Source organism: Carassius auratus, chromosome 4 (assembly GCF_003368295.1).
Source record: "Carassius auratus strain Wakin chromosome 4, ASM336829v1, whole genome shotgun sequence".
NCBI classification, from domain to species: domain Eukaryota; kingdom Metazoa; phylum Chordata; class Actinopteri; order Cypriniformes; family Cyprinidae; genus Carassius; species Carassius auratus.
In genome coordinates, this window is record NC_039246.1 from 6449974 (window position 1) to 6466745 (window position 16772).

At 38.4% G+C, this 16772-nt stretch overlaps 1 protein-coding gene and 1 pseudogene across 6 annotated transcripts in view; both read right to left on the reverse strand.

The window, feature by feature from the left end:
* The window catches only part of LOC113057216 (rab-3A-interacting protein-like), a 29741-nt gene extending 23944 nt beyond the window's left edge, over positions 1–5797 (reverse strand). For all 6 annotated transcript variants that reach the window (XM_026224483.1, XM_026224466.1, XM_026224475.1 and 3 more), the window contains exon 1: positions 5549–5797. The gene's annotated coding sequence lies outside the window, so the exon portion shown is untranslated. The remainder of the gene's footprint in view (positions 1–5548) is intronic.
* A 1876-nt stretch (positions 5798–7673) lies between these two features.
* On the reverse strand, positions 7674–14334 carry LOC113057215 (tripartite motif-containing protein 16-like protein; annotated as a pseudogene).
* Positions 14335–16772: the final 2438 nt, after the last annotated feature.

Sequence of the window (16772 nt, forward strand, 5' to 3'; positions counted from 1 at the left end):
TTATGTGATACTAATGAAAACGCTTTTATGAGCTTGTTCTATATCTAGAGTCCAGCTCTGCTGATTCTAGACATTCATCATTCATCTTCTTCCGATGATGCATTTAAATACTATTGTGTAATGTGGGGATAGATATTTCTTGATGCTTCTCCATGTAAGGTCAATAAAATTATAATGTTGTAAGTTCCTGAAAAACATCAATTCAGTTCAGTGTGTCAAAATGTTTCATTAATCATGTATGACATAAATGAATAAACTCAGTATTTAGGCAACACTATGTGCATAAGCATATATCTAGGTATTAGCGTTCAAACTCTGGGAGTGTGTTGTACTCATGAACACTAATAAACTGAACCGATATCTGATAGGTTGGATCTGTTCACTCATCAAATATTGAGTCCTGCTGCTGCTGGAAGTAGTCCAGCTTATCTACACAAGCTCTTACTTTCACCAGTGGAAAATCACTAGTTATCTGTAGCACAAGTGTTAACGACCTCTCGAATGGATCATGCGTTGCTCCACGGACAATGACAGCCTTCATCACAGGCTTTTGTAAGACACAGAGATGGACATGCGTAGTGCGTACCTTTGATCCTTAATCAAATTCATTGACTCATTACGTGAAAAGATTCTTTTTACAAATTTAAAACGCTTCACACCAATCAAAAATGCCATTCCATTATTTTGGAAAAATTCGTAAAAATTAGAGCTCGACCGATATGGGTTTTTGGGGGCCGATAACGATATTAGGGAGTAAAAATAGCGAGATGACATGATATATCAGCCTATATTCTTTAGTGTAGGCTATATTGTAATACAGTATAGTCAAAAGTTTGGACACACTTCCCATTAGTGTTTTTTTTTTTTTTAATTTTAAATCTATTTTTCCCCCTACTTAAAATCAATATTCAGATGACAAAGAAATTGTTCAAAACTTTATTTTGTTTTGATTGTACCTTCTAGGATTTGATGTGCATTTCCCCCTTGGGGTTAAAGTGCAATCAGAAACAACAAGCCAAAAAGACAAGATGGCAGGCCCTGCCATTGTAAACAGTGAAAACATTACATAACATAAAATCTAACAACATTGTTATCTTAAATGTTACATCGTAAAATGTTTGTAAGTCTGTCAGAGGTCTTCACTATATTTTTTTCTTCATGGGAGCCACATTGATTGGGGAAGTCAATCAGAGAGCCACTTTTACCGCAAATTATCAAAAGTTACATCTAGTGTGAGTTTATTAATGGGTTATGTTATAGCCCTGCTTGTTTTTTTTAATGTTTTTATGAAATATCGGTGTTGACTGCATTATCACATCATCATATTGTTTACTGCCATGTGAGCCACAAAAGTAAAGCTTGGCGAGCTGCGCAATGATAACACTGCTGCAGGTTGCTTTTTGGCGGATGTGCTTGTGCTGCCGCGGTCGTCTTCATTTCGTAGGGTGTAACATCTCTCTCACTCGGCAGCATGTCTCTGGCAGACGCTCAGGGGAGGGCTCAGCCCACTCGGAACTACGAGATCCCCAAGTGGAGCATCGGCAGATGTTAAAAAGAAAACCGATTTTCATTCAAACAAATCGATGTAAATTACACATTAATCGTACTTGTACTTTATAGAATACAGAATATATACACAAACACATTTTTTTTTGCAATGATAACTCATAACTTATAATGATGTGACAAATATAGGCCTGTGTAGTGGAGGCAGGGTATTTAATAATTTAACAATAAACTTTATTATTCAAAATGAGTCTGACATCAGTGCACTTAACAGTAGACTTATCTTCACTACAAATAACTTAACACAAATAGAACAAAAAATATACAACTTAAATTAAGAAATTAAACAAGGTAACTGTGTGGGGCAAGCAAGCTACTGCCAAACCAGGCAGGTTTACAGGAAGCATAGCTTTTCCTATATATATATTTCGAAAAATCTCAGAATCGATGTTGAATCATTTCTCAATTCGCGATGCATCGATTTATTTTCCCAGCCCTAGTATGTACGGACCTGTTTTTTATTTATTCATCAAAACTAATACAAATTCCATGAAATTCCACATTATACAGTTAATTCCATTTTTATGACTGGATTCCACAATTCGGGCCATGACTTCTAGCATCGCGGAAATCATTGGGCCCCACTAATTTATCAAACAAATATGAAAAGATGTTCTTAAGAAAATATTAAATTGAACCTAGGAGCTTCTTACAAACTTCCAAGAATTTAGCATAAAAAAAATCTCTTAACTTCTTTCTTAAGATTATCATGAATCTGGCCCATGATGAACTAACAGTCAAAGTTATCAGATAAATGTTAGTTAGTAGCCTCCATCCATTGATTTTCCCCATATCTTCTGGTGCTGTCACATGTAGCAACCTTGACACATGTACAAATCACACTAACAGTGTCCGTTTATGTATTGTCACAGGGTGGCTTTAAATCATCTTGAGAAACCAATGTCGGATGAACACACTCACCTAAATCTGACTGCACAATATGAGTTTATGCCTCCAGAAGATGGACACAGACAGTATTTGTAATACTGAGATTAAATTAATGCTGTAGTCTGTGGACATTTCTGTGAGTCTGAGTGTGTGCAGCTCTACACATGTTGTGGAGCTCAATGTTGGTTACTGTGTTAATGTGGCTTGTGTGTCTGTTAAAGAAAAAATAACATAGATCACAGAGACCGCAGGATTCTTTTCACAGCAGACAAGAAAAATACATAGAAACTGCACAGACCCAACTTAATTGCATGTAAATCACCCTAAATGTCCAAGCAAACACACAGGAATATGCTAGCAACCACCAACACTCTAGCAACCTCATGGTAACACGCAGCAATGTCCCGTCAACCAGGGACGTGCCAGTATATTAAAAACAGACTAGTCAGTGGGTTCATGAAAGCACTGTATAATTATTCTCGATCCTGGATCTGACTCGAGACTCTTTGGATAAAACCAAAACCTCTGGACCATCTGTGTCAAAGCAAAAAAGCAAAAAATAAATACATTTTTAAATATGTTAATATAAAAATTACAAAAGTTTTCTTTAAATAATGTGAATTAAACTACGGATGCACAATATTATCGGACCAATATCAGAATCGGCCGATAATGGCTTTAAATGTAAATATCGGCATCAGCCTGATATGAAAAATGATGCCGATATGTCTTGCTGATAAGAGGAATACATTAACTCAAATATGCACATTCACACAGACAACGTTTTTGCACTTAAAACATTAGATAAAGCACAAAGTGTGCATGTGTGTGTGTTTGTGGGGGGTGTCTTTTAATTTGACAGTTGAAATGCTGTAAAATGATGCACAACATTCACATTGGTCAAACTGTCGGTCATTGTCGCGTTGGGGCGGGTTAAGAAATTGGCATTTTATTGCGGGACGGGTCACTAAAAACTAAAATTTTACAAATACATTTATGTTGCATGTAATTTAGTGGTGGAAATTTTGATTCTTTACAGAGATTCGTTGATTTTCAGGTCGTTCACCAAAATGATTCATTCACTGATTCGTTCAGTGACCATTTCTTCATATTACACAAATACGCCAGCAGTTGGCGAAAAAGAGTGTCTTATGTGTTATGTCTTAAGTCAACCAACAAATTTACTTGTGGCAAAAACTGATTTGGCTTTATTAAAGTGTGTGCATGATCGCATTAAATAGTCTAAATAAATTGTTCAGACTATCAAAGCACAAGGTTTTATTCGGGGATTAAACATGGAGTTATGTTCTGTATTCCAAATATGAAAACAAGCGTAATTGCACCAATAACTGCGCTTTGTATCTGCTGATTGCTGCTCGAGATTTACATGCATGGGCGACTGACCCTGACCCTAGATACTCTCATTCATTTCATTCACGAATGAGATGTATCAGTTCATTCAACTCATTCACCTAGAATATCGTATTCGTTCACTACATTCAACAAATCACATGGTCCATCACATCTTGAGCTTTGACAGGATGAAACAGTTCACAGAGCTGTTCACGAGCTGCGCATGCGCTTCTAATAGCGCAGCACTCGCGCGCTGCCGTGGGAGGAACTTCATTGAACGAGAAATGAGTCTTTTAATGTCTATGGTCAGTGGATTACGTAAACGAGAATGATTCGTTCACCTAAAAGATTTGTTCACGAACGAACCATCATAGTGCAATTACCTATATCCTATATGAAATATCTGGAATAGATATTTTCATATTTTATTAGGTTCTTTGATAAGGTTACGATACGAAGGTATAAGTAGCAACGTAACTTCCGTGTGTCCCGATGCGCGGGGTGGGTCGGAGCGGGTCAAGAAATGTAGGCAGGCCAAATAATTTCATAAAAGCAGGACCCGCGGGTTGGAAAAGAACCCGACCCGCGCATCACTAGTGCAAATTTAGCAGTCTACCAGTTTAAGCTCGGCACACTATAAAGATAAAATATTTAAACGTATATAAACTGGTTACCTGTTAGATAATGGTTAGTTGACAATCACAAACCCTTACTATACTGATTACTATTTATTTATTTATTTATTTGACAGACACCGTCTAGTGCAACTTTTCAATGCATCATTAGTCTATCAGCATTTGAGTTCTCTAGGAACTGAACCCATGACCACAGTGTTTTCGAGCACCATGCTTAACTAGTTGGGCTACAAGAACCACCCAAAACACCTAAGCATCACGGCAGACAGCTTGACACAAAATGTATACAATTATTAATGGATGGAGAAGCTGTGCTGTAATGGAAGACGTGTTTTATTCTATGCTGACACATGCACATCCTCATTATTAGCCCAGCTTTGAACATCTCCCAGGAACAGGCCTGAGGTTCTTCAGATCCGTCTGAAAGCCTCCCGCAATAACAGCACTTAGGGTCTGCTGTGTTCTCACGTGTATTCTTAAACTGGACAGTTAACACCTTTGAGCTATACTGGTTTCGTCTTCTTTGGGAGATGTGGTATACGACACACTTACAACACTACAGTAGATTATTGCAAGTGCACGGTCACCAGGACATGGATCAGGTATCGGCCTGACCTGAAGGCATTCAACCCCCCCATGCGGTTTACTACACAGGGCATTGACAGGATGAGAGGCTGGACAAATTCCCTCAGCAGCTCCTCATAGCTGATACTGTTAGTACACTATAGTATGCTGCATGCATACTGTCATAAGGTTATATTAAGCTTTCAGAAGAAGGTGGACCAGAAGTGCTGGATGCAGAACCAACACCATATTGTGTTAAAAATACATCTGCTATCTTTGCATGTGTGTGTTTGCTTGTAGAGATGGATGAAGGTCTTAAAAATAAGCTGTCATATTATTAAATGCCTTCAACAGCCCTGAAGAGCAAGACATTGTAATAAAAGCACTGCATGTCAAAGATATAAACTCCTTATGAATAATGCATCAAAGCCTCATTAACATAATGACATAATACGTTTGATATGGGATTTGATGCAGTAAATAAAAGCAACAATCGCTGTTAAAAGCGCAAGATGGCTGTCTAATAATGTAAGTACACTCACATGTCATGAAGGGATTGTGTGTCTGTCATGTATCCCGCTCCTCCGTCAAGGAAATACACGAATATTAATACATCAACGCTTGCACGATCACACAGCTCGCGCTTCTCCTCTCACGACGCATGTTTCTCTCGTAATAAATTAGTCTTCGGTTAACGACAGTAACCAGGGAAAGACAAAGACACAACAGAGCCACCGGCTGCCACCATCCCACTTCATGATCGCGCTGTTGGAAATACGATTCCTACTATTGCGACGGTTTGGCTCATTAATATTAATTAGATCGGGTGCCAGGCACGTTATCTAATTAATATTGATAAGATAGTACCTTTGTTTATTCGTCAGCTGTAAAGGGCCCGCCTACCAAAGCATTCCTTTCAGCCAATCAGAAAGGCCTAATGATTGACCACGACGTTACCTAATTAATATTTCAGGAGCGGGTTTATCCTCTCGTTCACCGTAGTACGGCTGGTCCTGTCAGATTAGGCGGAGGCTCATCAGACCGGCTCACGCAAGCGCTGTTAAATCGCTTCCGTGACAAAAAAAATGAAGACTCTAAGGTAATAATAAACATAAAACAAAAGTTACTTAAATTATGCTAAAATAAGTATAATGTCGACGGTGTGGCTGTTTGTTTGGGATTATCATTTGAACAGCAGCGCCGCGCATAGGACCATTTAAAATCTAAATCGGTGATTAAAAGGGTCATATGATGCTGCCAAAAAGAGCATTATTTGGTGTAATGACATTTTTATGCGGTTTAAGTTTCAAAAAACACATTTCCACGTACTGTTATGCAGCCAAGAAGCGGTCAAGTGTTTCAGAGAAATCCTATATTCGACCAAGACCCCCAAAACACACTGGGACATAACAGCCCTAAAATAAACATAGACAGACATCAACAAGAATCACTTTATTAACATGCAATTAATAAAAAAAGAAAAAAATTACATCACAAGTCTACAACAGTAACATACGAAACCAGTTCAATACGATAAAACAAATATAAACAGTAAGGTGGCATGCAGAGACCCTCAAATTCTTACTCCACACTCAATACCCATGACACACACAAGAAGGTTAAACACAGCACTCCATGTGGACACACAATACAGGGTACTATGGTCAACCCCTCCCACCTAAAACCGCCCACAAAACAAAACCCAGATGAGTTCCAGACAAAACTCTTTAAACTATGACAAAACAGAGCAGAGCAGAATGCAGTCATTAACTTGATGTTTATTAGGCTTCAATTAAAATTAATTGGAAACCGCTGAACGTGAAATTAAACCTGCTGGATATTGAACAGAAAAACAGTTATTCATAAAAAAAATAAGTTACAAACATACAAACAAATTTTCATGGACTAACCTGAAAACTGGCACTAGCATGCGTGACAGACTGAAGGATAACCCAGCTGCTAACACTAATTTAAAGAGCCACATATCTAAAAGGGGCAGTACCAAGGATGATGCATCCCAAGCAGCCAAACACGCCCCTCTTTTATATTCACAACACAGGTACTATTAGGCTCATGAAACTTACCCAACTGACCTACACAATGAAGTACAAACACTGATTGGTTCATGCCAGCCAATCATACTGGGTACATACAGTACCTCACTCTGCTACATGGACATTATTGTTTCTCCTCTATACCCCGCCTTTCTGAAACACATTGTTTTTTACAAAGCTCATCGGTCTGAAAAGCGAGGTTCCTGGTCCCTGCAGTGGAAGCACAACGGCTGCATCCGAAAACTTAGGCAGGTGGCTTGCTGCCTTGCTGTCTAATCAGGCGATGACTTTGCAGGCAATGTTTTTGCACAAAGGCACCACATGTAACGGATTTTGGAGTAAGGATTTAATGATCTACAGCAAAATATAGAGAGCTTTGGTGATAACTAAGTGGATATTTCATTACTACAATATTAATTTTTCGCTAGAAATGACATAAAAAGTGGAAAACGTTGTTCAGAAACATACATTTACACACAAACTGACCACCGACCGCAACTTTGAGACGCCATCTTTATTTTTTGGCTTAACTGTCACAGAATGGAATGCACAGGATTGTGGGATATCAAAGGCAGCGAAGGATACATCTATGCTGCCTTCAAAAACAGCCAGATGAAGGCATCTCAGGAGACAGGAAATGAAGCTGACATTGATTTCGGACGTGCCTTGATGCCTTCCTACCTTGGAATGCGACATCCGAAAGGCAGCATTTTTCAGTTTTCGGATGCAGCCAACGAGTACCAGCTCAAAGTCCCTTGTTCCTGGGTAAAGTTCCTGTGGTGGAAACGTGGCTTAGCTTGATTTGCGACTTTAGTCTTTGCAACTTTACAGATCTTCTATATGCACCTAGAGCTTGTAACACTCCAAAGTCGCATATGAAATTGCATAATATGACCCCTTAAACAAAAAAAGTGTAGTGGAAAAAAACTAGATAACAGAGAAATATTAAATGGCATGTTATCCCTCAAGTAGTTTTAAAAACCTGTCAAGAACCTGGCAGGGAAACTCTTGTATAGACACAGGTTTAGTAACTACATGCCACAGATAGTGTTTGGATACATCATGGTCCTCAAAACTAATTTCAACACCATCCCAGGCAATTAAATTGCCATAGACAAGAATTAATTAACAATAAAACATGCAAACGCAACATGACACTCACACACACATTGATTGTCTGTATGAGAAATTATTACATACATTTAGGCTATTCTGAAATGTAATTTTAGTGACAAAAACTCTGCATATAAAAGTTGTAGTTTCGATATAATGAGGAGAAAATCTCACTGTTACTGTTTTATCATGCAGCTTATAATATTATGGGCACAGTCTCTAGAATCTATTCTGCTATATCACACAGTTTCACTGATGATCCATAATAAACCCAAAACCCCGGATAGAGCGGCTGAGCGAATGTGGTCTGGACTGAGTGTATGAGGGTCATTGTGTCAGAAATGTTGTAGAAGGACAGAGTTCCTGCGCTGTGATCCACATACACTCCTATTCTGTGGTTGGACACTACAGGGAGAACAGTCTTTAAGTTATTGTGCCAGAACAAACATCTGGAGGGAGAGCAGAACAAACTCCAAGACTGATCATTACCTCCAAACACACACTCAGTACCCTCTCCCTTCCTGCTGATGCTCTTATATGAGACTGATAGACACACACACATCCCACTCCACTCAGTCTCCCAGTAACAGCGTCCACACACACTCTCTACACAACACCTGACACACATCAAATCTGTCTGGATGATCGGGATACGGCTGCTCTGTGTCAGTAACTGTGATCACTCTATTTTTCTCAGACAGACAGAAGAATTTGTTTACTGTTTTGGTATCCAGAGTGAGCTGATGGGAATCTAATGGAGAGAAAACACATAAGAATCTGTTTTTTTACTCCCTCTTTTCATATATTTGAACTGTTAATGACATCTGTTTAATATTTCACCAGACCATCTTTTAAATTATCAGCTGAACACTTCAATCATGTTTTCATTCACATTCTAAAGGAAGTACATGAATAGACTCAGAGAGGATTTCTGCATTGTTTTTAGTGACTTACACTGAAGGAAGTCATTCCTGGTCCAGGGAATCATGTTGGTGGATGTGACTATAGCATTCAAAAGACATGGACAGTGTCACTGTCGTGTCAAGAGAAATCTATTAAAAGGTTAGTTCACCCCAAAATGAAAATTCTGTCATTAATTACCCACCCTTGTGTCGTTCCAAACCAGTAAGACCTTTGTTCATCTTTGGATCAAAAATGTAAATGTTTTTGATGGAATCTGAGAGCTCTCTGACCCTCCATAGATAACAACGGAACTGTAATGTTCCCATACTAAGAAATGTAGCAAGGACATTGGTAAAATAGGCCAAAAAGAACAATTTATTTAACAGTTCTTTTCCCCTAAAATGTTTGACTAGAGTGAGTAATTAATTTCATAATTTTTGTTTTGGGGTGAACTAATCTATTCTTAAGACATTTCTAATATATGTTCAGATGAATCTCAAAATCTGTACCTCTTTCAGAGATCTTTTTGAGTTCCTCATTGAAGACATCCTCCAGTTTGTCCCTCAATTGACAGATGGATTTTCTCACGCCATCAAAGGAAAAGAGAGAACTGAAGGGAATCTTGGGTACGTCTGTAGATTCAAGAGGTGCTGAGAGAGACCGGAAACTCTAGAAAACAGATATCACAATCCATCAGCTCCATACTTTAACCAATAACTTGCATTACTATCAGATTTGGGTGACTCCTGTTGACTTTAATTATTTTAGTAATTCACCTTAGTCCAGCACTTTCTTCTAATTTAAGTTATGTGACTAAAGAGCCACAAATTTTTGCATTCGCTACACACTATATGCAAAGGAAATAGCTTGGATGATATAACATAAACGTCCATGGATGATATAACATAAACGTCCATGTAACAGGCCAAGCACATCAGTGGTTGGCCTGAACAACGGAGAAACAAGGAGGGCGGGGAAAACTCAGATCAACCAGGCAGACGCGGTGAGCTGTCAAACCATCCAAACACACACACACACAAACACACTCACAACCCCAAAAGGCAGGCGATTAGCCCCGAGCCCCAACAGAAATGTGTTTGCAAAACAAAACAAAATCTAAAACTAACAAAACCATTAATGAAACTATCTAAAACTAAAGTGAAATTTAAAACAAAGTTGAAAACGATATTAAAATAAAAACTCATTTAAAAATGCAAAACTATTATAACCTTGTGACAAACGTAAGGTTAACTGCAAAGTAGTTGGCTAGAACTCCAGCTTGTCACTATTGAAAGAGACAAAAATGTACATGAATAGTAATTATACAGAATAAGGCGGTCTGTCAAAATAAAACCATTAAAATATCAAGTAAATAAGTATTGTCATACTTGGTGCCGCAGTGACACTCTTGTCCCAAATATTATTTCTATACCACGATACTCAATAATTTGTCCCACAGTGAGTAATTTTACTACACAAAATTTGAGGGTTCCCCCACTTGCCAAATCCCACTTTAACCACTGACAACAAGTATAGTATAGTTACCATTATTTATAACTATTCATTAGTTAATGGCACTGTCTAACCCAATTTCATGAAAGTGCGTATAAACAGAACACCAAATAAAAAACTTGTGGTATTGATAAGCAAAAATGGACTTTTGTTGACTTTGGGGTAGATAGATTGTACGTGAAATCTGCGTATCCTATGCACGCTAACAAATTTTGTATCATATGCTCGTGAAAACCGTGTATTATATGCATGCCAAACACATGCATATCCTATATGTCCATGTGTTCCAAAGTCCATTTTTGCATATCAGTATCATGAGTTTTCATTTTATTTGTCGTATTACTTACAAGCATTTTCATGAAACTGGGCTCCACTGTCCTGAAACCCTACAAGAACTTTAGAATGTTCAATGTCAGGTTTTGTCTGGTTTCAGTACACCAAATCATTGCTAATATACAACCTCACTTCTTGCCATAGCTCAAATTCATCAGCGAGTTACAGACCAACTGTTTTATTCCAGTAAGCTGCTCATTTTGCATGAATTGTTTCAGTTTGGGTCTTCTGTCATAGCAGGAAGTTCTTCTAGATCTTGGTTACCTGCAAGAAATGAATGTGATTCTGTGTCTGTGAAAGCTGTTCCAGCTCTGTGTCTCTCCTCTTAAGATCAGCAATCTCCTGCTCCAGTTTCTCCAATCGTCCTTCAGCTTGACTCACTGCAGCCTTTTCCTGATCTCTGATCTGCTGCGTGACCTCAGAGCGAATTTTCTCAATAGAGCGTATGAGCTGAGTAAAGATCCACTCACTGTCCTCCACTGCTGTCTTTGCAGAGCGCTGTTAGTAATCACATCATAATAACACAGTAGGCTTCAGTGGAACTGAAAGAGCTCCACCACTAGAAGAGTGTCCAAATCGAGACCTCTTAAATTTCTTTTTTCTTAACACTTACCTTATAAAACTCCACATCCTCTCTCAGTTGCTTAAGATCTTTCTTTCTCTGCTGGATTCTATGATGGAAGGTTCTTTGCATGTACTTTAACTGTTTCTGGAGGACAAATAAATTACAGTAAATGTTAAAAATACTATAATGAAAACAACTGATATTATTCAAGTATTAATGCTAAGCCAAAATGATTTTTTTTCTGAAATTCGATTATAAATTAACATAAAATTTAAACACTCTCAAATGACACACAAAACCACATTAAAGCCCGATCCCAATTCAATTTTATACCCCTTGAAAATATTCTCCTAAGGATAGGGACACCACTACTATGCCGTCACATGTCATTATACGTCGTCTAGCTCCTACAATACACACATATACTGGTGTGCTGGTGTGCATTAGAGCCTTTAATTATTGTTCTGTATTAATGCGCTGCCTACTGACACACACTCAAGCATATTGGAAATCGCGTAGCTCACACATCCAGGAGAAAAACTTGTCAACGCTGCCCCACAACTTTTATTAAATAAGTTTAAATACTGAATCGCTACATTATATTTTTAAGCTGCGAGAGGATAAAATCACTGTTTTTAAGTAAACTCACTCTAAAAAGAGAAACGCACAGACGCGCATAAATGCAACTTCCATCTCTCTCTCTCTCTCTCTCACACACTCAGTGTTTGAGAAAAGGGTTTAGTGATTTCTAAATATTGGGAGGACTAGCCCTGCTCAATGTCTACGGTGGTTATCGCCCTGATCAGTCATGAAAATATGTTGTGGTTTCCTACTATCTGCAGTCTATAATGTTGTGACGTTAGCAAATATTAGCAATTTTTTTCTAACATTTCTTTGAGTAACATGACCGGTAATATGAACTCAATTGAATGTAACATAAAACAAATGATTACTTTTGTTAAAATCTTTATTAATGCCCAAAATGCTTACATTTATGTGTCTTTTTGTTCACTCAGGCAGCCAAGTTGCCGAGATAAATCATACCCCTTCGTTTGAAGTGTGGTCCCGAAAAATCTTCATTTGAATGGCTGTCTGGCCCTTCCCCTTCCCCTATCCCTCCAACCAAAAGAGAATCGAGACACCACTACCCTTTAACGTGAATTGGGATTGGGCCTAAGTGCTCTTTTGCAGATAATCATATAGCTCTCTCTCAGCATCAACCATATCCTGGCATACAAACTGCAGGATGATGAGTCTCCACAAGCAAAGTTAGACATTTTGGATCTTAACATTTTTGATGGGAACAACATTAGGGTGAGTCAATGCATTGAATGGGGATATATATATATATATATATATATATATATATATATATATATTAGGGGAACTATCCCTATTTTTACACGGATCCTCATTGTGAAAAGCGAGGTGTGCACTGATTGGCCAGCTATCCAAGTGCGTTGTGATTGGTCAAATGTGTCAAGCATTTGATGGAAATGTAACGCCCCTCAATGTATACTGTCATGGCGTGTCCCAGTCAGAACCAGGCTTGACAGGACAAAAACAATTATTAAACCCATTATAAACGAGGCAGTCGTTGCATCCAGTGGGAACATAATTACTGGTTATAATGACTTATGTTGTCTTTTTACACATTTCGTCACGCCTCATAAACATGACACTTTTGGAAGGCCAACACACAGCCTCTCCACAAAATGGCATCCACAGAACCAGAGAGAATAAAAGGTACACCTTCTTTCTTTGCATGAACATTTGGGCAGTGTTTTGCAAATCTTCCCACATAATGATTGACTTAGAGATGTGGGGATGTGTTAGAACAAGCTGTTCCGGGGGGCTCTTTGGATTTGAGACTTTAGTCTTAGTAACTTTACAGATCTTTATGCACCAAGAGCTTGTAAGACTCCAAAGAGAAAGGAAAACTTGAAGTTCATACCTGTTTCTCTGTCCTCTGTGATGCAGCTGATTCAATGTTGTGGTTTTTATGCTCATATTTTGTACATAGTACACAAATGCATTGTTGGTCAGTGATACAGTACATGTCCAGCTGTTTATCATGCTCACAGCAGATCATCTCCTGCAGTCGTCCAGTGGCATCTGTCAAATTGTGTTTCTTTTCTTTAAAGAAACTCTCATGTTGCTCAAGATGAGTTTGACAATAAGAGTTTAGACACACCAGACAGGACTTGACGGCTTTGTATTTTCTTCCAGTACAGACATCACACTGCACATCTTCAGCTCCAGCGTAACAATCAAAAGGAAGTTTAGTCTTATTCAGTTTCTCCACCACTTCAGCTAGGATGGTGTTTTTACCTAAAAACAGGTCTTGGACTGAAGGTCTGTCTGCACTGAGGACAGCTGTAGACTTTCATCTGGTCCTCCTGATCCCAGCAGTCTGTAATACAGCTCTTACAATAACTGTGTCCACAGGGAATGGCAACTGGATCTTTCAGGAGTTCCAAACACACTGGACAGATAAACTCATTTTGATCCACTGAAATTCTGGCTTCTGCCATGTTACTGAATATATACAGAGTGAAACAAACAAACATACAACAGCTCAATACACTTACGATTCCTTCCTTAAACTAATTTCCTATTTCCTGGTCCTGTATTTCTATGACATGTAAAACTGGTTTGCCTGCAAGTCTGTAAAAAGTCCACAAGATGTCAGTCTCAGACAGACCCTCACAGGATAAGAGTTACACAGAAGTAAGACTGCAGTAATACTTCACCCCAATTACTACTTATACAGGTGCTGGTCATATAATTAGAATATCATCAAAAAGTTGATTTCACTAATTCCATTCAAAAAGTGAAACTTGTATATTATATTCATTCATTACACACAATTTGATGATTATAACTGACAACTAAGGAAAATCCCAAATTCAGTATCTCAGAAAAATTTAATATTGTGAAAAGGTTCAATATTGAAGACACCTGGTGCCACACTCTATTCAGCTAATTAACTCAAAACACCTGCAAAATCCTTTAAATGGTCTTTCAGTCTAGTTCTGTAGGCTACACAATCATGGGGAAGACTGACTTGACAGTTGTTCAAAAGACGACCATTGATACCTTGTACAAGGAGGGCAAGACACAAAAGGTCATTGCAAAAGAGGCTGGCTGTTCACAGAGCTCTCTGTCCAAGTACATTAATAGAGAGGCGAAGGGAAGGAAAAGATGTGGTAGAAAAAAGTGTCCAAGCAATAGGGATAACCACACCTTGGAGAGCATTGTGAAACAAAACCCATTCAGAAATGTGGGGGAGATTCATAAAGAGTGGACTGCAGGTGGAGTCGGTGCTTCAAGAACCACTATGCACAGAAAAATGCAAGACATGGCAGATCCTTTTCCTATTTTTCCTCTGGAATAACCTACCTAACATTTTTCTCCATTCTGTCACCGATGGAGTTTGGGTTCCTTGCCGCTGTCGCCTCTGGCTTGCTTAGTTGGGGTCACTTCATCTACAGTGATATCGTTGACTTGATTGCAAATAAATGCACAGACACTATTTAAACTGAACAGAGATGACATCACTGAATTCAATGATTAACTGCCTTTAACTGTCATTTTTCATTATTGACACACTGTTTTCCTAATGAATGTTGTTCAGTTGCTTTGACAGAATGTATTTTGTTTAAAACGCTATATAAATAAAGGTGACTTGACTTGACATGGGTTTCAACTGTCGCATTCCTTGTGTCAAGCCACTCTTGAACAACAGACAGCGTCAGAAGCGTCTAAAGACAAAAAGGTCTGGACTGCTGCTGAGTGTCCAAAGTTATGTTCTCTGATGAAAGTAAATTTAGCATTTCCTTTGGAAATCAGGGTTCCAGAGTCTGGAGGAAGAGAGGAGTTGTTTCGCCTGTTGTAGTTCCGTATAAGGAATCTGGGTGGTATCACACTAGTATCACAGCGTTCCAGAAATACAAGGTCCATGTGGCAGCATACAGACTTGTCAGAAGGACTTTCACAGAAACCAGCGACAACTCCGAACATACTGTATCATACTGAGTCACTGCTTAGCTTAATTTAAATCATCCTGGCTATCACAATGGGAAAATGTACATTTAACAATCTATGGCTCAAAGATGGAGCGTTTAGTAGCTGGCTCAAGTCCGTTGCTAACAATCGGTATCAAGCATCCAAACACATGCGGAGAGAGAGCCCCGTATCACGGACAGTCCCTCCTGTACATGAACGAACAAATACTAATTGCAGTTTTGAACAAACAAAAGGATGTGAAAGAACCAAATTCAGTACCACGGTGTTCAGGGCTCACACAGAGAAAGGCGTCTCAAAACGCTTGTACACCGAATTAGCTTCTTTTTGCTCTTGTGCCGACAAATACATACAAAATATGTCAAAATACCTGCCTTGGAAAGTATGCTCGAAAAAAAATTCTTTTTCAGTTATTTGTCAGTTATTTCTTAAGTGAAAGTAAACAATTGAGGAAAAAGATGCGCTCATCGTCTCTTAAAGTGACCGCGCCTTATTTAGCTACTAGCTGCTGTAATGTTAATCCAAGAAAATGAAAGAAAAAATCACTCACTGTTCTTGACTGCATTACTTTGTAGTTTTAACAAGAATTCATGCACAGTCAAACCAAAAATTATCCAGACTCCATATATAATTTTTGATGTACATATTTTACTAGTAGGTACAGGACACTAATACATTTATGTAAGTGAGTATAAGCAAACTGTGACATATTATACCCAAAGAATCTTCATACAGTGAACTACTATTGAAATACAGGTCCTTTTCAAAAAATTAGCATATTGTGATAAAGTTCTTTATTTTCCATAATGTAATGATAAAAATTAAACTTTCATATATTTTAGATTCATTGCACACCAACTGAAATATTTCAGGTGTTTTATTGTTTTAATACTGATGATTTTGGCATACAGCTCATGAAAACCCAAAATTCCTATCTCAAAAAATTTGCATATTTCATCCGACCAATAAAAGAAAAGTGTTTTTAATACAAAAAAAGTCAACCTTCAAATAATTATGTTCAGTTATGCACTCAATACTTGGTCAGGAATCCTTTTGCAGAAATGACTGCTTCAATGCGGCGTGGCATGGAGGCAATCAGCCTGTGGCACTGCTGAGGTGTTATGGAGGCCCAGGATGCTTCGATAGCGTCCTTAAGCTCATCCAGAGTGTTGGGTCTTGCGTCTCTCAACTTTCTCTTCACAATATTCCACAGATTCTCTATGGGGTTCAGGTCAGGAGAGTTGGCAGGCCAATTGAGCA